Here is a 27,498-nt window from a genome sequence, read left to right on the forward strand (position 1 = left end):
ATAAACAAGCCCCCACTCCAGGGATCACAGTGGACACCAACTGGTCAGCCCATTCACACTACAGAACTCTACATTTCACAGGCTGATTTGGACATCAGTGCTAAATCAATCGGGTTTTAAAAGAGGTCTGAACCATCGACCCTAGCTCACCTAGCCAGCATGAACTGGGCTCCCTGGTCCACTGGAGGCTCAGACAGAACCAGCTGCTCAGCTCTGCTGGAGTCAAACCAACTCCTCGTTCCACATTTCAAAGCTCCAGAGAAGAACACTTTTTACACTGAGGTTAATACTGAAGAAAATCCATTTAGTAGCGCGTTTTAAGCATTATCAATTACAAACGCATTTTACTCCACCTGGATTAGGCGATTCTTTCTCATTAGATTTTTTTCCCTCATGTAAATGTCACGACGAAGTCAAATATTTACCTGTAGCTTTGGAACATTGTGCTAATTCCTAGCTATAGGGCCAGGGTGAGAAACGAGAGCACAGGAGCATAGCCAGCCAGTTCTGGAGGGTAAATACCTGCCTTGTGAAGATAATGAAGAATTATGAGGATGACCCAAGCTCCCATTTCTGCCTACTTTTAATTACCTGTCAAAATTCCAGCAGAAACGACACAGAAGTAATGAAGCCTTGAACAGCGACACACTGCTGGTGCCACCCGCTACCTGCACACAGAAATGATAAACCCATGCTAAACCCATGCTAAAACCTTGCTAAGCCCATGCTAAACCCATGCTAAACCAATGCTAAACCCATGCTAAACCAATGTTAACCCATGCTAAACCCATGCTAAACCCATGCTTGCCATCACACTGTGGCATAGCAGGCCAATCATACTCTTCGTGTTACAGTAACACATGTTTATATGTTGATGGTGAGTGAAGCCAGCATGCCTGCGTGAATAGAAGTATTCTTTTTCGTGCAAACTCAAAACACACATGTACAGACTGCAGAACCCCTGGCATTAATATAAAACACCCTTCTGATCATTCTGGAAATATTGTAAAAACGAGACAGGCACAGTAGGGACAATTCTGTTTCCTTTTGCAGAGTTTTGTATGCAGGCCTCATACGGCTTAGGGGATGTTGAAACAGTGGTGATACCTCAAATCTTTGATCTTCTCTGCCACTGCCTGTTTGAATAATGCATATCAAATGCCATATTATCAAGGCCATATTTGCCCCCCGTTAATAGACCCCCCCACTCCCAACCCCGCCTCTACGTGGACGGAAGGAGTGTTTAGAGGCAGCCAGAGAGCCGGGCCAAGATCCACAGTCCCCTTTCTCTCCTGCCACACCTTGATTAAGGTCTGTACAGCACAATTAGGGTAATTTTGAATGTGCTCCCCGTGACAAAGCAGGCAGCCACATTTAAATCCTCAGAGACGCAGCTGGTAATCTACAGCAGGGCACTCCTGCAGTCTCAGTCCACTATGGAGTCAGGAAACAGGCCATTCAACCCTGTTACAGTAAACACATCTGCCATGGGGGAAGAATAAAGAAAGAAACAAACAAACAACATTTCAAGAAATAAACAACAATTAACAAAAGAAACAATATTTATTTTGGACACATATTTGCATTTGTATATTTCATCCTCCATAAAGTTCCCGTCTGCAGAGGAAGAGGAAGAGGAAATGACCCCCCCCCCCCCCCCCAGAAGGAGCTTCATGTCCCAGCAGAGCGGCACTCATCCACCCCCCCCCCCCCCCCCCCCCAGCTCTCTGCAGGCAGATGATTTCGAGCCCCAGAACAAATTTCACTTTGGACCACCCAAAAACCAAGGACAGTTTTGAATTCTCTACCAAAGCAGCGATTCATCACCGCGAGAGCGGAACAGACAGCTTCTCCCTGCATGCCGGTTCCCCTCGTTTCCCCCTCCGTGCATCCCACACTGAGAGGAGGAGGTCTCACGTGCCTAGCAGCCATTAGGTCTGGTAATAACGGGCGTCGGGGTTGATATATTCTAATGGGCTGTAAAAGCCATTGAGGCTCCATGTGAAAGAACCAGGCCACTACAATGACTCTTCAGCCAGGGAGAGATGTCTAAGATATGAGGCATTAGATGCAGGAACAGCATTCAGTAACAATAATCAGCTCAGCCGTGAATGATAACCAGACAAATGAGTGATGACTTGAGGGTGGAGTATGGCACAGGGCGGAGCGTGGTACACATGAGTGATGGCAGGGTGGAGCGTGGTACACATGAGTGATGGCAGGGTGGAGCGTGGTACACATGAGTGATGGCAGGGCGGAGCGTGGTACACATGAGTGATGGCAGGGTGGAGCGTGGTACACATGAGTGATGGCAGGGCGGAGCGTGGTACACATGAGTGATGGCAGGGTGGAGCGTGGTACACATGAGTGATGGCAGGGCGGAGCGTGGTACACATGAGTGATGGCAGGGTGGAGCGTGGTACACATGAGTGATGGCAGGGCGGAGCGTGGTACACATGAGTGATGGCAGGGCGGAGCGTGGTACACATGAGTGATGGCAGGGCGGAGCGTGGTACACATGAGTGATGGCAGGGCGGAGCGTGGTACACATGAGTGATGGCAGGGTGGAGCGTGGTACACATGAGTGATGGCAGGGCGGAGCGTGGTACACATGAGTGATGGCAGGGCGGAGCGTGGTACACAGGACAGATCGCCGTGAAACGCAGGCATGGCCTATTGGCTCCTGTTGCTGCCTTAACCTGAGTGCTCGGGCCATGTGTTTTAGTTAGTAGAAGGGAGGTTGTAGTAGTTCACCAGTGTGCTCTATAAAATGGTGTGAACATGGTGTTTTGCTGGAGCCGAGCTGTAGTAGAGAATGTGATGCATCGAGTTAAAAAAATACACAGTGCTGCAAAAGGGAGGATAGAGAAATATTGGGTGTTGCACATTATGAGCAAAGCAACATGATACTTAGTAGATGGATCGATAGATAGATAGATAGATAGACAGACAGACAGACTTACTTACTTACCTGTGGAAAACTTGCTCATGTGTCTAATTTATATACATGGAAGCTCCAGTCATGAAAAGGTCAAAAAGGTGTAATAATAGAGACAGATATAAAAAATTACAGCGAAGTACACAAAGTTTACAGAAAAACAGGACATTTCAGACAGAGGTCCAATCGTGTACTTTACAATTTTTATTATTTTTAATAAGCAGATAGGCAGATCCTAACTATGTTTATAAGAAGCTCCTCTAAGTAATAGTTAAGGGGGAAAGGACGGTCATGATGTGAGCTGAAGTCATGGGCGGCTTTGCTTCGTTCTAGAAGTACGGCCCCACTTTAAATAAAGAACTGAGAGACAGGTTCAGGTGAAAACCTGAAGGAGTTGAGGAGCATCAGGGAGAATGGGGGGTGGTGGGTACCAAACCAGATCACAGGGGACATGTGGATGTATGTGGGGAGTTATATAAGTGGGAGGAGCTTCAGGCACAGCTTTGCTCCCAAATTTCAATTATTATATAACTCCATGTCAAATTGAACTCTCTCTCTCTCTCTCTCTCTCTCTCTCTCTCTCTCTCTCTCTCTCACACACACACACACACACACACACACACACACACACACACACACACACACACACACACTCACATATATAGCCAAGATTTCTAACAGCCAAGATTCTATTGTGTATTATAATCTAAACTTATTTAAACAAATTTTTCAGAGTTCTTTTGGAATAGCTGAAGTTTGGTGAAAGGCTATTTCTTAGTGCTAGAAACTTCCTCCCCCGATCTATTTTTTTAATCACTACCATTTTCTGATTCCTTTTTACCTGATCTACCAGCACTCTGTGTATGGTGGTCTTGACTGTGGCTTCTCCGTGGTCTTAAAGTGCTCCACGTTTTTTCCTTTCATGCGACAACACTAGTGCTGGGCGGTATGCCGGTTCGCACCGAAAACCGGTGTTTATTTTTGTTATCATAATTTTTCATATAGCCTACCGGCCACACCGGTTTAAATAGCCTTCACGTGTCCGGAACGCAGCACGGTCATTAATTGTTTCTCAGGGGACGCTGCGCCACTAAGCACATAATGCAAAAGAGCGCAAATCTAGCTTGCTGAAAACGAGGGAGTTCTGAACCAGAAATTCTACCAAACATTGAAGTAAAAGATGATGCCCCAAATGAACTTTTGCCAAAGAAAGGAGCCGTGTTTGTTGTCAGGAAGTACATAAGTTTTTAAAGGTCGGACGTGGACCAAACACTTGCTGCAAATGCTGTCGAGGAAAAGTTGTCGCGGCTGGTGGTAACAAGAGCAACCTGCTGCACCACCCATAAAGATGCTTATACTTGACGCGTCGTAAAAGGCGCGAGGGTCCGTGCGGCAAAAATTATGCAATCGCAGTGGCTCCGCTGTGGCATCGCGAGCTCACGCACCTCTCGATTTTTGTAACTTTGTGCGTTCCGCTCTTCAGCGTGATGTTTTGCAGGGTTCATACACCTTCACAAGGTGGAATTCAAGCAATTTCAAGGTCAATTTGCAATATTTTCCAGCACGTTCAGCTTAATAAAGTTACATATTTATACACATATGGTCGAAATGATTATAAATAATTCACATTTTATCACATTAAAAGAGATGGTACCGTCTCCCCAGTATTCGACCACTGTTATTATTTATTTGTTTAAATATTATTTTATTTAATTAAAGGTAAGATATTTGGCACTTTTCAGTACAATACAACCATTGACAAACAGCCCTGTCTACTTTATGTCTAAATACCTCTTATTTGTTATTAACAAACTAGTGTGCAATTTATAATATTACATGTACCTAGTTCACATAATTTGTATAAACCTACAGTTTTGATGCTGTCTGAAAAATGTTTTTTACTGCAACTGTCATGCTATATGATTCATTCACTACTTTAATGCTACCATTTGAAAACTGATCATGTGGGGCCTTGCAAGTCTGTATTACATGGTGGAGACTTAGGTGGAGACATTTTTCTAACAGTGGGATAGGGTACTCTTAACCACTCTATTGCAGTAATTATTTTCGTAATCAATGCAGTGAATACATCATGCATGGGGGAAAAACCTGTCAAATACCATGAAACCGATATAATTTAAAAAAATACCGTGATATAGAATTTTGGTCATACCGCCCAGCACTACTACAACCTCCCATCTATTAAGCCAAACACTCTTGTAGAATACAGAAGGGGTGAAGAATATAAATGCTCCTCTTTCTGTGATAACCTCTTCTCTATTTTCCACACACTGCATTAACCCTGTTAGCACAGACATGTGAATACTCCAACAAGAAGCACCTCATTACCGACCTCTGGGTTCCTCGCGGAGCCGCTCGAACTACCTCGTGTCTCCTCGTGACCACAGCACCTCCTCTCCTTGGTCTTCTGGCACCATTTTAAACAGATGGCCCTGGCAGGTCATGGGAATACGGGGTTGTGTTTGGGGGTGGAGAGGTGTTTGAGGGGGGTGTTGGGGGGTTGTGTTTGGGGGCGTGGTACACTACAGCTGATGAGCCACAGCAGCGTGATGGTGCAATGTTAGTGCGCACATCATCTCATCATCTCTAGTGCTCTCATTGGTGCACTGACGACTTAGTATTCATGGCACGATAAAGTGACTACGCATATAAAATGAATGTAGAGATTCACAGGTTATGTAAAGTGGCTGGGTGCACACAGTAAAGTGCAATAGATAAAGGGGAGTGGTGCTGAGGTAGTAGTTCAGTTTGAATGTGTTACTGCCCGACAGGCAAATCCATTCAGCAGTCTGGCTGCCTGGAGGAAGCCGTTTCTGCGTCTGGATGATGCAGGTGGGTCCATGGCCCTTCTTCCAAATGCGGGTGGTGTAAACAGTCTGTGTGAGGGGTGAGAGGGATCCTTCCTGATGCTTCAGGCTTTTCTCATACACTGTTCAGTGCATGTCCTTAATCACAGGGACGCTTGACCCAATGATAGACTGGTCAGTCTTTAGCACATTCTACAGTGGTTTCCTGTCTGAGACAGAGCAATTTCCCTTCCAGACAGTGAGGTCACAGGTCAGTATGCTCTACAGAAGCTGTTAAGGACGGGTGGGCACAGACCAGCCACCCCTCAGTCTCCTTAGGAAGTGGAGACACTTCTGTGCCTTCTGCACCAAGTAGGAGGTGTTCGGGGAGCAGGAGAGATTCTCAGCTGCGTGCAGCAGGAACTGGACACTGAACGCCCTCACCACCGTGCAGCTAGTGTGCAGAGAGGTGTGAGGCTGCTGCATCTTTCACACGTCCACAATCATGTCTTGCTTTGCTGACATGAAGAGAAAGATTGTTGTCTCGGCACCAGAACTTCTGCTGTCTCGCCTCCTGTCTGAGGTGAGCTGTCTCGCATCCACTCTGAGGTGAGCTGTCTCACGTCCTCTCTGAGGTGAGCTGTCTCGCATCCTCTCTGAGGAGAACTGTCTCGCATCCTCTCTGAGGTGAGCTGTCTCATGTCCTCTCTGAGGGAGTCTCATCACTGTTGGAGAAGAGCTACAAAACTGCAGTGTCATAGCTTTTTACTTGTTTACTTTGTGTTACTGTGCTACAAATATGGTCTGTGCAAAGTGCCACAGGATTCTCGACCCAAAATAAACAATATTTTTATTACTCAGCACTGTAATTGCTCATGATGTTTTCCACATGTCTCACCCCCTGACTAGGATTAGGATTAGGATTAGGGTTAGGGTTCTCTCTGCAACTCTTGTATCTTCCAGGCCATTGAGCACCAGACCATTGAGTCCAAAGCATATGTCAAACCCCACAGCTAGTTTTCTGAGTTTTGCCCTTTTTTACATGTTTCTTTAGACCACAACTAACATGATCTACATTTCTGTGGTAAGTATGCTTAAGCAAGGATGGATAGTTATCAGTCACAACACAGATCATCATCATAATCACTACACTCATCATTTGACAAATACAGACATTATTCACAGATTATTCACAGTAATTATGAAATTTAATGTCTGTGCTGCTACCATTGAGATGGTGAGAGTATTTTCTGTGCAGAAAAAGCCAATCACCAGCTGATTTATGCTTTAACCATTACTGTGTTTAAACTACTCTCTTCTACCATCAATGTCAGGCCATGAATGTAATTTCTTGCAAATTATGGGGAAAAAATCTAATTTTATAACTTTTAAACAACAAGGGCAAGCTCAATCAGTGGACTGATAAATGTCTACATCTTTCCTGCATCGTCACAAGAACCTCTCAGTGCTGCAGTCATAAATGTGCTGTATTGCACAAAGAGCAGTCTGCAAAGCCAGGAACTGGAAACATCATGTGTCCTGTTAGAACGTTTCGTAAGATCCGTTTCACCACTCTCAAGGGATCAGATCAAAATACCAGCACAAGTACTTACTTGTCATTTAAACAGCAGAGATAATATTATTAAACATCAGTGACTTAAAATGTTCTATTCAAATTAGTGATGAATAGGTTCTGTTGTTTTATTCTTTTTGAATTACATCTGACCAAATTTTCTGATCATTCTTATCACTTTGGTCATCACTGTCACAATTATTCTTTTCACATTCCCTTTATTTTGTCCCCTACCAATCACTCCTGTCTGGTCATTTAAATGCCGTGCTGATAGCCTTACTTAGAAATTAGAGGAGCTATGCAGAATCCTTCAGAGTGCTTTTTAAACTTTATTCACATTAACATTTCAAAGTGATACACTTTCTGTCTCCATTTTATTCATGCGGAAAAATAACCAGTTCTACCTCTTTTCTTTTTTCTTCTTTCCTCAAATCTGATCACAGTAGATAAAGTTTCCTGGACATCCAGGCATCTGACAGCACTACATACACGAGCATCTCCCTCCGTGTGCCAGAACAGCTAAGCAGTGATGGGTCCCAACAGAAGCTCTGTTTGGTTAGCTCTACTGCACAGACCTGTCTTGGAGACACGTCCTCTGGCATGGCCAGATAACTAACGTCTGCCCCATGGTACACTCCCCAGGCAGAAATCATCCTCTAATACTGCCGTCAGCATGGGTTTAGAATATGTGAACATAGATATAGCACAACTGCTACTGCCAAACAACTACTTGGGATGATTCATCCCTGGAATTCTCTCTTGGTCATTGTCATTAATATAGAGTTCTGTGCATATAAAGTTATATATTGTTTTTTGTTTTTTTTTTTTACTCTGCATGCTTTTTGATGTAGCCAGTGACATCTTAGACCTGAGCGAGTTTAAATCAAAACTCCAATCTACAGAAAAGCACCAAAGATGACAGAATTTGAAAGCTGCAGTAGCTGGTCCAGAAAGCTCCAGCAGACCTGTGTGCTCCACCGTTAGCAGCTCCTCCTGCTCCAGAGCAGAAGAGCGGCAGACTGACGGCACACCGCACACTGCGCCAGCTCAGCTGTTCTCCGAGTGAAAACAGCTAGCGAATCAGTAACCACACCCTCAGGTAATTAATTACTGCGATCCAGCCGTTTTTACAAGAACATCCAGAGCTTTGCTTGATTTCCAGGGTCAGGCTCAATGGAACACTGCAGACACAGATATCCTTGTAGAGGGTGTGTGTATATGTGGGTGTATGTGTGTGAGTGCTTCTAGGACTGTGTGTGAGTGTGTACAGGCCTGCAATCATATGCATACCATAGATGATGACCAAGACATCTATGTAATAGGATAATTAAAGCATGTCTGAATACAGGGATGCCAACTCTCACGCATTTGACCGTTTTCACACGCTCTCACGCCACACTTCCGATATCTCATGCCGAAAAAAATATCCAGTTTTTTTTACCTCTGATCCACATCTATGATTCAATGAGTTACTAGTTCGCTCTGGCGCCAACCACCGCCGAGCGATTATAATACTTAATTTGTGTTAGTTTACGTTCGCCCCCTCCGCCGACAATTTACGTTCGCCACCTCCACCAGGTTCAAATCTCACTCCAAACGATCTTCAAAAGTTGGCAACCCTGTGAATACACCAAGGAAACACCATTCTGACCATGTCTGGGAGTGGAAAACTCCACACAGGATATGCACAGATGTGTGTACTGATGGGCATGTTCAAGGTATGACTTACACATAAGTGCATTTATAGCAATAAAAGTGCTGACCAATGTTGATGGGAACTGTGTGTGTGTGTGTGTGTGTGTGTGTGTGTGTGTGTGTGTGTGCCTATATCTACTCCTGAATATTTGCAATGACATTAAACAGCTAAAGCTGCTCTAACCGCAAATTACTCACACATACCTGTGGATACATGCACGCACACACACACACACACACACACACACTCACACACTCACACACTCACACACTCACACACTCACACACTCACACACTCACACTCACAATCAGCATGAAGAGGAAAGAGAGGATTTAGGGTAGTGCCCTAAACTCTAGACCACTAAACATACAAGGTACCTCTAAAGTACACATCTGAATCATTTTATTTAATCATTCATTTATTTAATCCCATTTAGTCATTTATATAATCTTACATTAATAGGTTGGCTTAGTGTAGTTTATTAAAACACACACACACACACACCCACATTCACAACCACATAATATTTTCCTAATTAACTAGGGTCTTAACCTACAAGCAATAAAAAAATGAACCACACTTTTCTCTTTTCTCTCCCACTGTGTCACACACACAGAAGGACATGAACACACACACGACACACAGCACCACCGGCGACAGCCCCTGTCAGCAGACAACACCAGGGCTAGTGGAGTGGGAGCAGAACTGTGCAATAGCCAAGCAGCCCGACTAATGTGGCCGCCGGCCCCTGGATCTGAACGAGGCCCCCCACACCAGCCAAGGATGGTTCCTGGTAAAAGGTCAGCGCCTAACTGAAGGCCACGATGTCCGTGCTGCCCTGCGTCCTGTCCCACCCCCTTCTCCACCTCCAAACCTTACAACCTTTTAGCAACAAAAAAAAAATCAATTTTGAAAGGAAAAAAAGGGCCAGTGTGTGATGTGTAATATCTACCTTGACATGGCCGTGCAGCCTTGATGTGGGGGTCTTTGAAGCGGGCGCAGGGCGGCGTATCGGGGGCTGCGATCGCTCTGTGGCTTCTCCTCTCATCAGCGGGACGCTCGGCGCGTTTGGAGTGCGTGTTCTGACATGCCTCCGCCTCGTCCATGCCAGGCAGCGCGTCTGCTCCCTTCCACAACAAAGCAGACGCCTATGGTGTGGCCTGTCTCTCCGGGACTAGACAAGGACCCATTTCCTCTTCTTTTTGAGACGAGCATATTGTCAAGCCCGGGGAAATGTTCTCGGAGCAGTGTGTGGCGTTGAGTGATGCCACGGAGCCTCGCAGCTGGCTTTGCCCGTTCCCGCCAAGCTCCTTATTGTCACTGAGAGGCGAACACACTCCGAACTCCCGTGAGGCTCCTGCACACACACTCACACACACACGGCTTCGTGGCGAGCGATACTCCAACCACACAAAACCGTAATTCTCACACTTGCGCATGTCCATACAGGCCGATGGCCTGAGCCCCATGGTGACCCACACACATTGGTGTCGCCTGTGTGTTGGGCTGGGAAACGGAGAAAACTGTATAGAACTGCTCATTGTTGCAACATTTACAATCAAACCTAAAAGCCATTCATTAATTACTACCCACTCTTAATACCCAGTCTTAGAATTTAAGACGTTGCAGCACTGACAAACCATGTGGCCAAGATAACTGTTAACTATGTTAACTTCCACAGCTAAATCTCTGTGTAGTCACAGCGTAATCCCATTGAAACCCCGACATGACAGTTCCAATAAAATATGCTCACGTGTATTAACATTGACAGCCATGCTCATCTGAAAAGGGATTTTCATTCATTAATATTCATATCCTGCTATTAGGTCCACATAATACGCTGACGACGGAATGGTTGTGCTGAAAACATGCTAGCGTCTTCCTTCGCTACAGCAGTTGCTGGTGTAACTGGTGGTTCTTAGAAAGCCTTCACATTTTTTATTAGCTATTTTGTCACAGCAGTTGTTGCTGTGATACCCTTCCTGACTAGACTGTCCTGTGATATTTCATCATGCTGTGACAGGCTGTGATCAGCATCCAATGAAAGGCCATTCCTGCCCTGTTTACCAACACATGCTTCTCACCATATTCTGAAGCAGCTGGTGGTTGCAGTGGAATATTCCACACTGACAGCTCAACACACTTCCTCTTAGTCCTGAGGGTGTATAATCCCACAGAGGTCTACACACAACATCTATTATTTGAGGTATTACAGATTTCAAAATTGCCATATGCACCTACGACTGGAGGTACAGCAAATTCCTTTTTTAATAATGCAATATGGTCCGGAACGCGATTAGTGTGTATGCATATGTAACCCAGAATCACACACATATGCTATATGAGACACAATTCTTTGTCGTCAAAAATTACACCTGATCCACATGCATCCAAGCCTACTTTACAGTCAGAGCAGCTTTGCAGACTGATTTGCATGGGTTTGTGGGTAAGGGGAACAGTCCAAGGAGCCTGATACAGAAGCAAGCTGATCCCTTTGGCAGTGATCAAAGAGCTCTTCTGTGTCACCCCAGTGTGGATGACCTAGACTCAGTCCCCAGCAGATGAGCCATCCAACAAAAAAAGAGATGGAATGTGTGTACGCGTGTGTGTGTGTGTGTGTGTGTGTGTGTGTGTGTGTGTGTGTGTGTGTGTGTGTGTGTGTGTGTGTGTGTGTGTGTGTGTGTACACAAGATCTTAGCTATGCTGGTGGGTATGGGCTCAAAACCACATCCCCAAAGCATGATTCATGATGTCTGATTATGCCAAAACAAATCAGACAGGGGGCATGAAAAAATATATTCCAAATATATAATATTTATATTAGCCAACAATGAATAAATGATTATATATTTTGGCATGAAGCTAGGTTGCCCATGAGCGGTTATACTGCTAACTCACGTAACGTGACAACTTATCAACATGCTCTTGTTTGAAGACAGACCCCACACATTCATTACTCTTATCCTGAGACTGTAATTATAATCACCGACTCACTGAGCTGCCAATAACCTGCGATGTTTGACATTTAGCACCACAGACTGTGAAAGAGGTGCAGAGACTCCTAGAGAGAGAGAGAGAGAGAGAGAGAGAGAGAGAGCGAGAGAGAGAGGAGTTTTTCTGCTGTATTATGATGGTCCTTTGGGCAAAAACAACTCGTCTTTTGCTGGAGTTTCGGCATCTTTTTGTCCTGACACACTGTCTGACATGCTTATTCTGTAGCACAGAGAAGAAGAGAGGCATACTGTGAAGATGACTCCTCACACTAAAGAAAGATACATCACCATAATCATTTCTCTCTGAATAGGTCCGTTTTTGTTTTTTTACTGGTGTTGCTTTGTCTTCAATCACGGTAAATGTTCAGTAAATCTTTATAGCAAGAAATAGAACTTTTGAATGCTCAGACTTTTGAAAGGAAAAGGTCTATGGTGACCTTTCACTTATATCTACAGGAAAACACAGGCCTGGAAGAGACCTCTGTGGATTAAGGATCTGCTGGCCTCGCCCCACCCTGGCCTGCCACGCCCCGCCCCGCCCTGCTATGCCCCGCCCATCCCTGCCTCTGGCTCTTCCCATCTTTTCAGTGTGCGGGGGGGTTTCTATTTAGCCTCTTTCCGAGACAGCAGCTCTGTGTTTGATATATTCTGTATTGTGGATTGTGGGATTGTTTCTGGAAATTTAAATCAGTGGTTTGAATTTAAATTGATTTTCAGAACCACTGTTTTCTGATCTTAACAAGACATGTTGAATAAAAATCCCCATACATTAACCGCACTCTCTACGTCACATACTGTATTCATGGTAGGGCTGAACAATTTTGTAAAATAATCTAATTGCAATTTTTTATCTATAAATTGCGATTGCGATTTAAAATCGCGATATTTTCTCAGTTTTCAGGCATTTTTTTATGCAGCTCAGATACAGGGTTGCAACTTCTCAAGATCGCTTGGAGTGAGACTTGAACCTGGAGTGGGTGGTGAACGTAATTTGTTGTTATGGGGGGGGGGGGGGGGTAAAATGGACAAAATTTAAGTATTATTATTATATCGTGATCGATCGATCGCCTGTGGTTGCGAACTAGTAACTTTTTAGTCTAAGACGCTCAATGCGTGAGAGTTGGCAACCCTGCAGGTATAGCAACTTGGCTAAAATATGTGCGTGAGGGCATTTGGTAGCGCATATCCAGTGTGTTTAACAAAGCCATGAAGCCGGGCTTGTTCACTATATTAACGGGCATCATGTCTTTCACTATGAACTCCGTTACTGCCCGAGTTATTTCAGCGTGCCGCTTCCAATTACATCCATAAGGAGTTACACTTTCAAACGGTTCGGTCAGTGAACCCTGTCTGCTGGACCGCGGTCAAGCTATCCGCGCTTTTGCGATTCATCCGTGCTTTAAATCTTATTGCGCCTATATGCGTGATTTACGGTATTTCGCTGCTCACCGCATACTAAGGCTGTATAAGCGCAGAGAAACACTTTTGCGTATTTGAAGACGCAGCACTGGTCGTTGGCATTTTAGCCTTACAAATATCATACGAGGCTTTGTGGTGTTTTTTTTATGCTGTAGAAGGTTTGTAGTGTTACCTCGCGTCGTAGCGACAGTAGCAAGGCACGTTTTACACAGTACCTGACGTTGAGCAGCATCTTTTTAAAAGCCAAAGTAATTTCACACAACTGATATGCTGCCCCTCTTTGGTATTAGACTTTCAGTTGTGTCAGCTTCTGTCGAGCCTGAAGCCATTGTGCAACAATTTAAAGTGCGCTGTGTTAACTTCACTACCTCCCTGCCTCCTGTTCGGGGTTGCTCCGTTCGTCCTCGGCTCGGCTCGCTCCCAAGTCACGTGACCAGTTTAAATCGCAGCCTGTGCGATTAGAGAATCGCGTTTTAAAATATCGCGAGATTATCGCAAATGCAATTAATCGTTCAGCCCTAATTCATGGAGTAGTAGTAGTGTTCCATTTATCCAGTGTAATTAGTCTGATACTCCTGGCACTGAACACATTACAGTGTTTAAACTTATATAAGTGCTGCATTCTAACAGTCAAACAGGTGTGCATGTTTGCATATCCACGCCCCATTCCATGAACACAAATCCGTGCCAAATATTCCACAGATTTCACTGTAGGTATTTAACATTGTAGTGTTGTTATATTTTAAATATGACCACAGTGGAAATATTCTAGAAATGTGCTAAATTCTAGAAATTTTGAGATCCACACAAAAGTGGTGTGTGTGTGTGTGTGTGTTTTAGGAAGGAAAAGCACCCAAACCCCCCACCCGACCATGTGGAACACACTAGATGACCAGACATGGATCTTGTGTCCATATGTGTCAGCATCTCAAATCATAGAGCTAGGAAGACGAGAAAACATTATGCAAAGAAATGAGAGAATATTAGTCAAATTTGTGTTTTTGTTTGTTTGTCCAGTGGAAACAAAACAATCAAATCCATAAGCATTTCATTTCAGCAGAGCCAGAACCTCAACTTGTGTGCAGCTTTGGGTTTAATTGTATTCCAGTCATTAACTTCAAAAGGTCTCTGAGAAGAGACTTCTCAACTGGTCCCCCTCGCACTCAACTCAAAACCTCATTAATCACATTCCCACTTCCCATACTCAAACTCACATGTGTGTGTGCCCACACACATCCAAAAAGAAAATCAACCAAATATTTTTCTAAACAGTACATTTATTCCACAGGCTTTTAACAGTATTGAGCTAGAGTCTTAAGTCAAGAAAAATACACAGTTGTTTACCATAATTCTTAATCTGGATTCTGCTGGCCTGCAGGTGTATGGGGTGTATCATGGGTGTATCTGTACACCTCTCCTAAGGTTTAGAGAAATGGGTGTGTATATTATGTGTGTGTATTAAATTGTCTCTTGAGACACAATTTGTTTCCTCATTCATCCATGGAGGTAAAAGCATTCACAGATGGACACAGTGATAAATTCAGATGCCACAGCAGAGCAGAGGAACTCTCTCCACTCACACAAACACACACACACACACACACACACACACACACACACACACACACACACACACACACACACACACACACACACACACTCAAAGCAAAGACAAAAATAAAATTGCCTTTTAGTCAAATCTTTCCATTTTTGTATACCTGCTTTTGCTTTATTTCTTTCTTATTGCCAAATCTGATTTACCATTTTTACATCAGTCAGTGTATAACAATCCTTTCCTAAATGACTAAACAACCACTACAAATCCAGTTCTCCGTGAGTGTTCTTCATCCCTATTAATAGGAGAGTGTAATCCTGGCAGGCTGTAGATAAGCACTGAGGCAGCAGGAACACTCTTGCCTAGCCAGCACTCCCCTCGCAGGCTGTGGTAAAGACCGGGAACGCTGACCCTCAGCTCTTAGTGAGTATCAAGCTCCGTCCTGAGTGCTGAGCATCCAGTCCACCTGCAGTGATGGAGAGATACAGATTTTCTGGCCGAGTCAATTCAGCAGACCCTAGAGACCCAGACCCAGTTCACACAACCTCCACAGTCTCCACACTGATGCCCCCCACTGCCTTTCTGTCTAACCTCCTGTCTGAAAGCACAGCTGTAAGACACTCCTTTTACACACACACGCACGCACACACACCCACACACACATGAACACACACACATACACATGCACACGGACACACAGACACACACACACGCCTTATTAAGAAAAAAATATTCTCCAGTCCAATGCTCAAAGAGGGACAGCACCCAGTCCACCAACAGTACTTCATCAAATGCTTCATTAGGGGCATTAGAATTGTCAGAGCAAAACAGTGCACATAGAGTTATGTAGTGCACATAGAGTTATGTAGTGCATATAGAGTGATGTAGTGCACATAGAGTTATGTAGTGCACATAGAGTTATGTAGTGCACATAGAGTGATGTAGTGCATATAGAGTGATGTAGTGCACATAGAGTGATGTAGTGCACATAGAGTGAGATGTAGTGCACATAGAGTGATGTAGTGCATAGAGTGATGTAGTGCACATAGAGTGATGTAGTGCACATAGAGTGATGTAGTGCACAGAGTTATGTAGTGCACATAGAGTGATGTAGTGCACATAGAGTGATGCAGTGCACATAGAGAGATGTAGTGCATATAGAGTGATGTAGTGCATATAGAGTGATGTAGTGCATATAGAGTGATGTAGTGCACAGTTATGTAGTGCACATAGAGTGATGTAGTGCACATAGAGTGATGCAGTGCACATAGAGAGATGTAGTGCATATAGAGTGATGTAGTGCATATAGAGTGATGTAGTGCATATCAGTAATCATGTGTCCTTCTCCTGGTCACTAACATCACAGCAGCACACTTGAAATTCTTGGTTTGAAAACACTTTTAGTTGTTTTCACTTTTGTAAAAATCGTATGCTAAAAAGGCAAACATCTTCCTAACCAGCCTCCCATGTACTATTACATGATATTGTGATGTCATATCTGATACCATATCATAATGTTATGATATTATTCAGTGGTCACATGTTGTGATATCATAGTATGATATCATATCATGAAATTCTGGTGTCATTAACTGATGCCATGTGATGATATCATTTCAGATATCATATCATGATATTATGATATCATTCACTATCACAGCCAAACTAGACCGAATTGTGAGAATCATGGACTGTCAGCCGTGGTCACGTTCACATACCATGGACCACAAAAGAGCACTTTGCACTATAATATGCATATAATTTCCCTAGTAGAGTGGAATTAGTGTCAATGTCACATCCATGGGAGCAGGAGATGTCATTTATGGTTTCTGTCTCAACTATGATGAAAGATGTATTTCAGGGCAAGATTCTAACATCCATACATGTTAGATATTACAGATATTAGAAAATAGATATTACAAAAGTAAAAAAAAACATTTTGAAAAACAAATGCATTAAATGAATACACACCAGACGGTGTGGACTCTTACCCACTTATGGTGCTCTGAATCGTATTGTTAACCTTGTCATTTGCTTGTCATTAACTGGTGAGTCAGACCTTGGCTGTGTCAGACCGGCACAGTGCTGTCAACACTGTCTAGTTTTCCATAAGGATTACTGTCACTGCCTTGCAAGCACTGCTGCTAATGCACTGCTTCTAATGCACCGCTGCTAATACAGTGCTGCTTGGACTTCAGGATATTAGCGGGTTTTCTATTAACTATAAACCAAGTATTGTGAATTTTGAAAATGTGCAAAAGATGTCATTAGATTAAAAAATACCTAAATGAAAATGTTTTAAAAATACGTAGTAAAAAGTAAAAAAAAAAAAAAAAATAAAACAATTTTCACAATAGGACAAGGTGAAAAAGTCAGAATATTGCTAAAGCCAAAATATGAGGAAACAAAAGTGATGGAGACGAGTGGAGTTGGGTCAGTTCAGGGGGGACGTGTCCACAGAAAATGATCATCGTTTATTGGATGTGTAGCTCAGTGAAATTCTGTGTGAACAATTTATAACAAAAACGTTTTATATATGAATGCTAAGTAACGTGGTGTTATAATGCAAGCAACAGGGTCAATGCTAATCCATCCTTGGCCAAGATGATCACCTCTATGTTATCAGTCCATCCTTCTACAGTAAAGACCTTAAGCCAAGATTATCACCTCCATATTATCAATCCATCCTTCTACAGAAATGACCTTAGTCCAAGTTGACCATCTTCATGTTATCAATTCCAGACACACTGTTCTCTATTTCAACCTTGCTAAAAATTGCTAAATGGGCAATGACCAGTGATGTCAGTAATGTGTTACTTAGTAACGCGTTACTCTAATCTTACCACTTTTTTAGTAACAAGTAATATAACGAGTTACTATTTCCAGTCCAGTAATCAGATTAAAGTTACTTATTTTTATTTTCGTTAGTAAATATATATTTTTGCATTTTCTTCAGAAAGAAATACCCTTCAAAAACAGGGGAAGGAACATTTACCTGACGAATTTTAATGTTGCATTGTGTTCCAGGTTTGAAAAGTGCTGGAATTTTGGCTAACGTAGCCTACTTAAAATTGCTTGAAACTGTAATGCTATTTCGTTTCACAACAAATAGCTGTCTGACTGAATAGTTCGCTTGTATTACGTTTACAAATACATTTACAAATAATACCGCGTAGCGACACAAACGTAATGTCAGGAGATACATTGTTACTGTTAAAAATGCACTTCCAATAAAGTGAGTATTGGAAAAACTCATTTTGCTGCTGAATGTAACTACTAAAGTAACTTGTAATCTAACATAGTTACTTTTAAAATCAAGTAATATGTAACGTAACTTACGTAAGTTACTTTTTAAAGGAGTAATCAGGCTTAGTTTTCAAGTTAACTAAGCCATCACTGCCAATGACACAATAAATCACATCATGGATTCAGACTAGAATGGGTAAAAAAAATTTTGTTTAGTGCTATGATTTCCCCCAGGGACTGTTAACTTTAACCCAGTGAGGTGGACTCTGACCCCTTCAGGGATCCAGGGGTGTCAGCCCTTCCCCATAAGAGTAACTGTGGATCACACCCTGTAGTAGCACACACGCCCCAGGGGCCTCTGCTAAACACGCACACAACTTCTGAAACGTTAAAACCCTGCATAAACCATTTCTGTTTATACACTCCATCAGTAGTCGCTGCAGCAAAGTTCATTGCATCACAAGAAATGTTCAAATTACACCAGCACACCAAGTAAAACAGCATGAATGTTTTATCGCACTCGCCGTTAGGCTGAGCTCAACCACATCGTCTTCTGGGTCTTTGATGAATATCACACAGCACGTGGCCACAAATGTGTTATCGATAACGGGAAAATGTACATTTTGGGCTCATGCAAAAGATGCAGCGTTGGTGTATAGCACATTTTTTAGGGAAGAATAATCAAGGGAATTTCAGGAACAGGTGCTGCCGGTGCTGACTGCTTGAGAAGCAGAAATACGCTGCGCTAAGAGAATACGCAGGTGCTTAAAGACACTTCTGTCAAACAAAAGATCAATGGAATTTCTTGTAGATGCTGTGAAATGTGAAGCAATGTTTAATTATTTTTAAAGGGTGATCTCACCTTGTCTTGTCGCAGCCTTCAAGTTGGTTTTCATATCTTGTTTTCCTCACACTGGGGCCTTCTACCAGAGGTCTGGCAGTTGAGGGTGCAATGCCATTCCTGGGATTCATCTGTTCTTGACTGATCAGTTCTGTCATTTCTGGGATCTGTTGGAGCCACTCCACCTATCACCACTGGGACGACTTTTGTGTTTCCAAATTCTTAATATTTTCTATTTTGGTCCTTAGCATTTTTTTTTCAATTTTCCAAATTCCTTCCTTTGGATGTTTCCATAACTTGAAGCCACCACATCTATTACCACTGTTCTGTAGGCATCTTGTCTGGCTTCCTCACTCTTACTCACTGGTCTGTCTGGAGGTGCCACGGTATTTTAGCTTTGTTGTTTCCCATAATTGTTTGTGGCTTCCCCCTTGTAGACTTGGGGAGGCTTACTGTTAATTTTTTTCATTATATTAATGTTTCCAAATTAAGTAATAAAATATGTTAAAAGTAATGGTTGCAAGTTTTAATGATTAGAGACACTAGAGTGGCAAAATTGGATTACCTAAACAGTAATTAATTCCTGTTCTAAGTGCAGTAAATGTTGCAGGATAAAATTATTTAAATGGTTCAATGTAAAAAAGGGACCACAAATAACGAGGATGAAAAGAAGGATGAAAAGACGAGTGGAGAAAGTGAGACGAAAAGCAACCACCTGAAATAGGTCCAAGTAGAGGACAAAGGTGTAATCAATAAGACTGCAAAACAAAACATGCTGCAGACTAATCAGGATCTTATTAAGATCTCATTAAGCAAGTAAGGATTGTGTATAAACTTCCCAAAAGAAGAGATCGAAAAGAAGTTCTGATAAACTGCCAGCCTGACTCGCCTCATCATAAAGAGGGCTCCATAAATCTACGTCATACCTAATGATAGAGATTTATAGAAGTGGATGAACTATCTGTAATGAGATGACATGTGACATAGGGCAGTTTGCTACAGCTGGACTGACTCCACACAATTAACAATGAAATATAAGAGTAAATAAAAAAGGTTGTGTACATATATGTGGTATATCTATAATTCTGTATAAGGGAAAGGGAATGTAACCAGCATCTAATATGAGGCTGAACTCTTGGCATTCAGCTCAAGATCATCTATCATAATCACAGAAGTAACAAATCAGAATGGATCTAATTTTCCTTATTTTGTATAATGACCTTTTGAAAAAGGAAAAAAAGGCAAATTGCAAGCATGATTGTACCCCCACCCCCTCACCAAGCACAAGCATTTGCAGTTTAAACTGACAATCAATTGCACTTCACAATTAAAACTTTCCGCCAATATCAAAACACTTATGTTTTTACTTTGTAGATTTTAAAATTCAAATTAAAAAGACATCTCAGCCTCATTAAGATACATCCTGATTCCTGATTGTGCAACTGCATGTCATCTAAATCCCGTACATTTTCACTGTTGAATCTTCAGAACATGTGTGATTGGTTGTACATAATGAAAAAACAAAGCCCGGCTGACAGCAGTGGGTTACAGCTCCGCAAACCTCGGTAGCTGTTTGATTTGCTAGCAGTAAGAAAGCCACTTGTATCTGAAACATGATTTCACTTACCCAAAATAGGACAGCCAGATCTATTTCAGAGGTGCTGTATGTGCAGGTGTTCAAGAGTCATCTGCAGATCAAAGCTAAATAAGATGAATGCACCATAATAGCCAGCCAATTCAAAACACACCGAAAAAGTCACGCAGAAGTCATAGTCCTTGTACAGTAAAGTCGCAGTGCTGTATCTGCTGACAGACTGAATCAAGCCTGTCGGGGGGGGGGGGGCTGCAGTGGGGGCTTTTTAGACTCTCTAAATCGCAGGAAGGATATTAGGCTGCAGATTCAACAGCAGAATCAGACACTGAAATGTAAAGGAGAGTAGCAGCATAGGCCATGAACACACACCCCCATCCCAACCCCTCACACACCACCATCCCAACCTCACTCACACACACCCATCCCTGACCCGCTCACACCCGCACATCTACATGGTGTTCACTCCTTCAGTTCGGATGCGAAATTACAACATAAGAAGGCAGTGAAAGCTCCATGCACACTCACACACACGCACACACACACACACACACACACACACACACACACACACACACACACACAGCCACACACACACACAGCCACACACACACACAGCCACACACACACAGCCACTGAGATTCACTGTCTGGGTGATATATGTGATGAACATAGATAAGAATTTTAATATTTATGCTAAAATGTTTATTTCATGAAAGATCTTTTTTCCATTATAAAAATCGGAATATTCTTTCTTTTCCTATCATGCTTCACTGAAGGCCACCGACTTCATATCTCACTCCTTCCTTCACTGGCATGTTAATATAAAGGGTAATGTTATTTTCAGCCCAATATAATAAAATATACCTAGTATGTTAAAACTTGCTTAAATATGCATTAAATGTGTAATTTTGAAAATCATGTAGAATGCAGAGGTCATATATCTTAATAGAGTTTATGCAAGATATTTTTAGAGTAATCTGTCAAGAGATTAAATCTTACTCCATTCTCCTTTAGCTATAGGCCAAAAATGTGTTTTTGCATTCACCTGTCCTGGCAGGTTCTGGAAGAGGTGAACGACTTTATTGTTGAGAAGCTGCAGTGCATTATGGGAAGTGGGAGGGGCCCGGCCAGAGGAGCTCTAACCCCCCCCTTTCCTAACTTACATCACACTGTTCTGAGGAAGCTTTGAAGCAAGTGTGTGTTGCAAAAAGGAATAGGTGATTGGATGAGACCTTACGGGTCACCTTCTCTCTTTCATGCAAGGACCAACTTTTGGAAGTCGGCTAGATATTTGCATAGTGTAAAAAGTTTGTCTTCTTCAAATTCTTCATTTGTTTATGATCTGACAGCATATTATGCAGTAACTCTTTTGAATTATTATGTAACTATATGAAAGGTATGTAGGTACAAAAAAAAGACCATGGCAAGACATCTTTACCCCAGAGAGAGCATAGACAGACTTTAACAGACCACAGTAGCATTAATCTGCAATGCACAAAAAGCGTACAAAAGTTGGAGTATCGGTGATGACTCACCTAGCTAGACAGAATAAACATACGAGCTGAAACTGACAGGTGAGAGAAGCCAGGCCTGGTGTGAGAATCCGGGCCTGGTGTGAGAATCCGGGCCTGGTGTGAGAGTCCAGGCCTGGTGTGAGGGGTCTCACGGAGGCCATTATTGGCCCCGTCTTGATAGCGAGGACAGGAACAGTTATCCTGTGCTGGAGTTGCCAAGAGGTGACATATCTGACAGCATCTGACACTATCCAAAGATTAGTTTGACAGAATGGAAACATTAGAGAAAGAAAAAAAAGCAACTGGATTTAAACTGCTATGATTGGTGCTTTTATGTAGACCCTGACAGATCTCTCCTGAGATGCCCATGTCTTACCTGATTAGAAAAGCATTTATGAGCAAATCAGTATTCTAACCGTGAGTCTGCGAAAAGTGTTCCTGTTGTCACAGCTTTGGTGATTACAACCTTCTGTCTAACCCTCATGGTTATCATCCTCCATCTCACTTCAGGCACCTCCCCTCTCTCTCCTACACTGTTCTTTCAGTTTCTTCTTTATATTTATTCAATAAAGATCTCTTTCTGTGTCCTCTGTATCTCTCATTTCACTCTCTTTCTAATTATTTCTCCTCATCCTCAGAGTGCAATGTGAAAATATAGACCATAAGTGGGTTGCATCCACAAGGAGACTTTTTGAATAACAGAAAAACCAAACAACAAGACCTTCTGTTGCATCAGATTTGTTGTGACATCAAAGACATTTTATTTCAGTCTTGTAACACTTTGGTTAGTAAAGGGAGGAAACTAGAGAGGTAAGAAACACTGTGGTTTATCACCTGGGACAGAAAACATGCCAACACCTTAAATTAGACAACGGGAAATATTAAGTTTCAAATCCACACAAAACAACACTGAAATGTTTAATATGTAAAATCTTTCTCACATGAATTAACAAACATTGCTTCCAAAATAACCATTGGTGATTCATTTCTGTGGTGTAAGAATACCTACCGGTACTCAGAAAGGACAAATGTTAAACCAAACAAGGAGTCGTTTTTATACCACGACAACCAGCTTTTGGTTGTCAATATATTGTTGCAGCACACAAATGGGATGCAAATTAACCCTTAGTCTTAAGTAACAACATGACAGTATTTGTGAGAAGTAATAAAGTGTGACAACAATGCAGTCAGTCAGTATTTCTATGAGAGTAATGATCAAGGCGACACGTTAAAAAGTCTAACTTATTCTAATCCATGCAGAGTCGAAACATGCCCCATGCTTGGAAAAATATTTTGACAAATATACAGTAAATGTATTTATTTTCAGAAAATAAAATAAACTGCAGAGATTCAGCAACAGGATTTACTGCTGTGAGCCCCATTTTGTCACGCAACCAATTAGATTAATGTTGCCCAGTTCCACAGGTTAATCATACAGGGACCTGGTGTCACTTGAGGACCCCCATCACTTAGTGCATTAACCCTGACACAGCAGTGCATAGGACAGGATACCATATGATTCTGTCAGAATCCCCTGTCATTTCTGCACAACACTATTTGTATTTGAAATGAAGGAAGAATTTCTGACACCAATTGTTAGAAAATCAGTTTCCAGTGGCATTCGGTATGCCCCAATTTCTGTAAGTACATACAAAAATTGGTTAAATTAAAACATGACAGCATTATTACAGAAAGTCACAGCTGTTTTCACTGCAAATGTACACAACAAATGGAAAGGTTAAAGCAAGCAAGAATAAAAATGTCTCCTTCCCCATCACAGTACAAGATCAAGGGAGGTTGAGGCTTCTATCATTACACAGAACGCAAAAGGTAAATTGTGCTATTAGGGTATTTCATCATATCAAAATATTTGATAGTCATCAGCAAATGTCCTCCACAACTGTCATCTGCGATGTTACAGTACCCAGCCATGTTATCAGGACTGGTGCTATGGAGATTTCCTCTCTGTACCCCCCCCCCCCCCCCAAGTTCCCCCCACCATCCAAACCCATCCTACACGTTGGCTTTCAAAATGATGAAGCCCCCCACAACCCGTCAATGCAGTTTAGAACCGGACCTGTTTACAAAATATGACTAAATATGCAGTGGGGGAGCACCCCCCCCCCCAAATAGTTTTATTGTGACCCCCACCAACACAGTCTAAAACCGGGCCTGCATGTTATTGTCCTCTGTCACATTACTGTCCCCAATCATGTTACTGTCCTCTGTTGTCTTACTGTCCTCTGCCTGTCACGTTACAATCATCTTCTGTGTTACTGGCCATGCTGACAATAACAACATACAAAACAGAGGACATTCAGGGTGCGCTTTTCAAACCCCAAAGACGAGGGCATGAACCCGAGTGAATCACAAGCACTCAGAGAACAGAACAATGATGAGCAAGAGACCTGCCTGTGAAAGGGAACACGTATGACCCTGTAGTCCAACCTGTTCTTCTGTAAAGGTTATACACTTAGAATTGTTTGACCCTACACTCTAATCTGCTCTTCGCTCTGTGAAGGTTGCACACTGGGTGATGCAAAGTTAGCAGCTCAAATGTTCTAGTGAAAACTACATAAATTAAAAACAAAAATTAAGGATTTTATTCTCAGTTCTCTGAAATATGCATATTATCCGTTATTGCCAAAACTACTGCACCACCTAAGAGAAGAGAAGAAAAGAGAAGAGACGAGACGAGACGAGACTAATGCAGTGGTGCTGAAGCAGAGAAGTGGTGTAGCCATGTTGATGTGAGCCGTGATGCAGTAGAAGTGAAGTATGCATGTAAGGGCTAATCTGTGTGTATGTGAGAGAGAGAGAGAGAGAGAGAGAGAGAGAGAGAGAGAGAAAGAGAGAGAGATGGGGTCAATAAGTGGTAGAAACTACTTGACAGCCTCAAAACTGACGAAATGACAAACACAGTTATGAAACATATAATATACACAGGGGCCACTGCCAAATAGTTTATCCACATAAACTTGGCTGTTTTTCCTTTTCAGTCTTCCTCAGCAATAATGAAACTGATGATTCTCAAAGAAATGCTGATGATGAAATGAGTAGTCTAAATGATTAATGATTTGGGATGGTATTCTGCAAAAATATACTTAAACATTAGAACAACTACTGTAACTCAGCAATACCACACGAATAGTTGCATAACTCACATTAAATAAACACCCGGCGTTAACAGTGCCTGACAAGAAACTCATAGCAAATCTAGCATGGGTAACACCTAAAACTAAAGTCCATCAGTATCAGTAATCGCTTACCTTGTCGAAGCACAAGGCATTCTCCATAGGCGACGGCTCTTTAAATCGATCACTTCAGTCTCGCCGTAAAAAGTCGAGTAATCCCTTAGTCGACGTCCTTCCGTTCACAAATCGCTGCTCATCTGCCTGCTGCGCACTTGTGCGGATGTACCGTCCAAAGTTTCCACCACGCGTATCAGCTCTAGTGGCCGAATGAGTCCATCAGTTCGAGTAGACGATTACACGAGGATGACATTTGTAAAGCAATGTGCAGACAGCGAGCTAGAGACAAGGGATGAGAGAAAGAGTGAGAGGTTTCCCGAGCGGTACGTGTGCAGTGATGGACAGCACAGCCATTGGTCTCCTTAACCCCTCGTTTTCTTTTCACGACAGCGCCACCTTCAGCGCAAGGAACAGTTTCTGTCAGCCTGGGTTGATCAGCGCTTGGAAAACTTTCAACAATCACCCTGTAAGAAAAAAACCCCGTAGCCCTATAACACAGGCACACCATCAATGTATCACTTAAACTGGAGGAGATGTTTTAATGGTGCAAAGACATACCGTATAGTGATCAGCAACACAGTTAAGTGGTCTTAGTCATATTTGTAGATAGTCAAAAAAGGATCACTATACGAAATAAGTTGCAAATGTACATTTGAAGACTTTTAGAACGGTTGTGTTTAATTCTGTCACATGTCTAGTGTTTGAGATTTTTCTTCTGATCTATCTTCTAACTTAGTTAAAGATTGTAGCTTCTAGGTTCCCTAGCGCGAACAGCAACATTATCAAAGATTGGACAGATTTCTTGTAATCTTTTACGAGATTTGTTCTGCAATACCTGACCTGACCAGCATGATCAAAAACCTTAAAAACAAAAATGACATGTAGTAGTAGGCTACATAATGTTTAGGATGGAGCTTCTTCAACTACATTGAAAGACATTGCTTGCACAGCTGGTGAAAGACCTGGAACATTCTGGTTCCTGGGAAACATGGTGTCACTGCAATACTTCCACTTGTTCACAGCTCTCTGTCCTCCTGGCCACTTGTGTGTGCTGGGTATCTCATGACTGGCAGGGGCTTCGTGTCTTTAGCTTTTGATTCGATCTTGGTATTTTCACATTGTTTGTTGGTGGTTCATAAGTACCTATTCACAGAGCCGGAGTGGCTAATCGGGAGATTCGGGAGGATTCCCGATGGGCCGGCTCATGTCAGTCTCTAGTTTGGGCCGATTGGGAGGGAAAAATAATTTTGGGCCGGATTTGGACATGAAACTCCCGGGCTGAAAATGTGTCCCACTCCGGCCCTGCCTATTCATGTCCTGTGGATGTACTTTGCTCTTTCTGGTTCCTGTCTCGTGATTTATGTGTAATAGGAAAATCCTCAGTTTGTCTGTCCTCGTGGTCTTTTATACGTCTTGAGGTAGTTCAAGTCTTAACTACTTTTTCATTTTCTAATGACCAGTACTTTTATGCTCGCATTTTGGCTTTTTATTATGGTTTTATTATATTATTATGGTTTATTATGGTTTGATTGTTGGTTTGTCTTGCTGTATGAAACACAGTACGAAATTTCTGTATGAAATCTTCATACATCATGTCTGCTTCTCCAGTTGTGAACACCTTGTCTTTGACTACACCTTTCATCACTGTCTGATCAACCATTGCTGCCTACTAAATACCTAGGCCTATAAGATCCGCCTATTTCAGTATAAGAAACAAAAAAAGTTTTAATTTTGTTGCCCATTGTCTATTTCAATCGCATTCAACCTATGTATTTCAATTGCATTCATTTATGTTCACGTTGTGCTTGTGAGTTTGTTTTTTGTTATTCAACCCTTACTTGTTCCTAATGTTTTCCTTGTCTGGCAAAGCTCTGGATTGTTTTTTCGGGTTTAGTTTTTTGTATAGTGCATAATATTCATTCTCTGGCTGTATCTTGTGATCTGTGCAAGCCTGACAAAATATGGTATATCTTGTATATATTTCTCTTTATTTGTCTCTCCAGCAGTAGGGCATGTGTAACACATCGTCCTGCCCCCCGTCAATGATTTTCGTTTTTCTGTTTTAGTGGGT

At 42.4% G+C, this 27,498-nt stretch overlaps 1 protein-coding gene across 1 annotated transcript in view; it reads right to left on the reverse strand.

The window, feature by feature from the left end:
• The window catches only part of pcdh15a (protocadherin-related 15a), a 208,317-nt gene that overhangs the window by 146,993 nt on the left and 33,826 nt on the right, over nt 1–27,498 (reverse strand). The window contains exon 6 of the mRNA XM_076974343.1: nt 25,446–25,706. The gene's annotated coding sequence lies outside the window, so the exon portion shown is untranslated. The remainder of the gene's footprint in view (nt 1–25,445; nt 25,707–27,498) is intronic.

The sequence above is a fragment of the Brachyhypopomus gauderio genome, chromosome 15 (assembly GCF_052324685.1).
Source record: "Brachyhypopomus gauderio isolate BG-103 chromosome 15, BGAUD_0.2, whole genome shotgun sequence".
NCBI classification, from domain to species: Eukaryota; Metazoa; Chordata; class Actinopteri; order Gymnotiformes; family Hypopomidae; genus Brachyhypopomus; species Brachyhypopomus gauderio.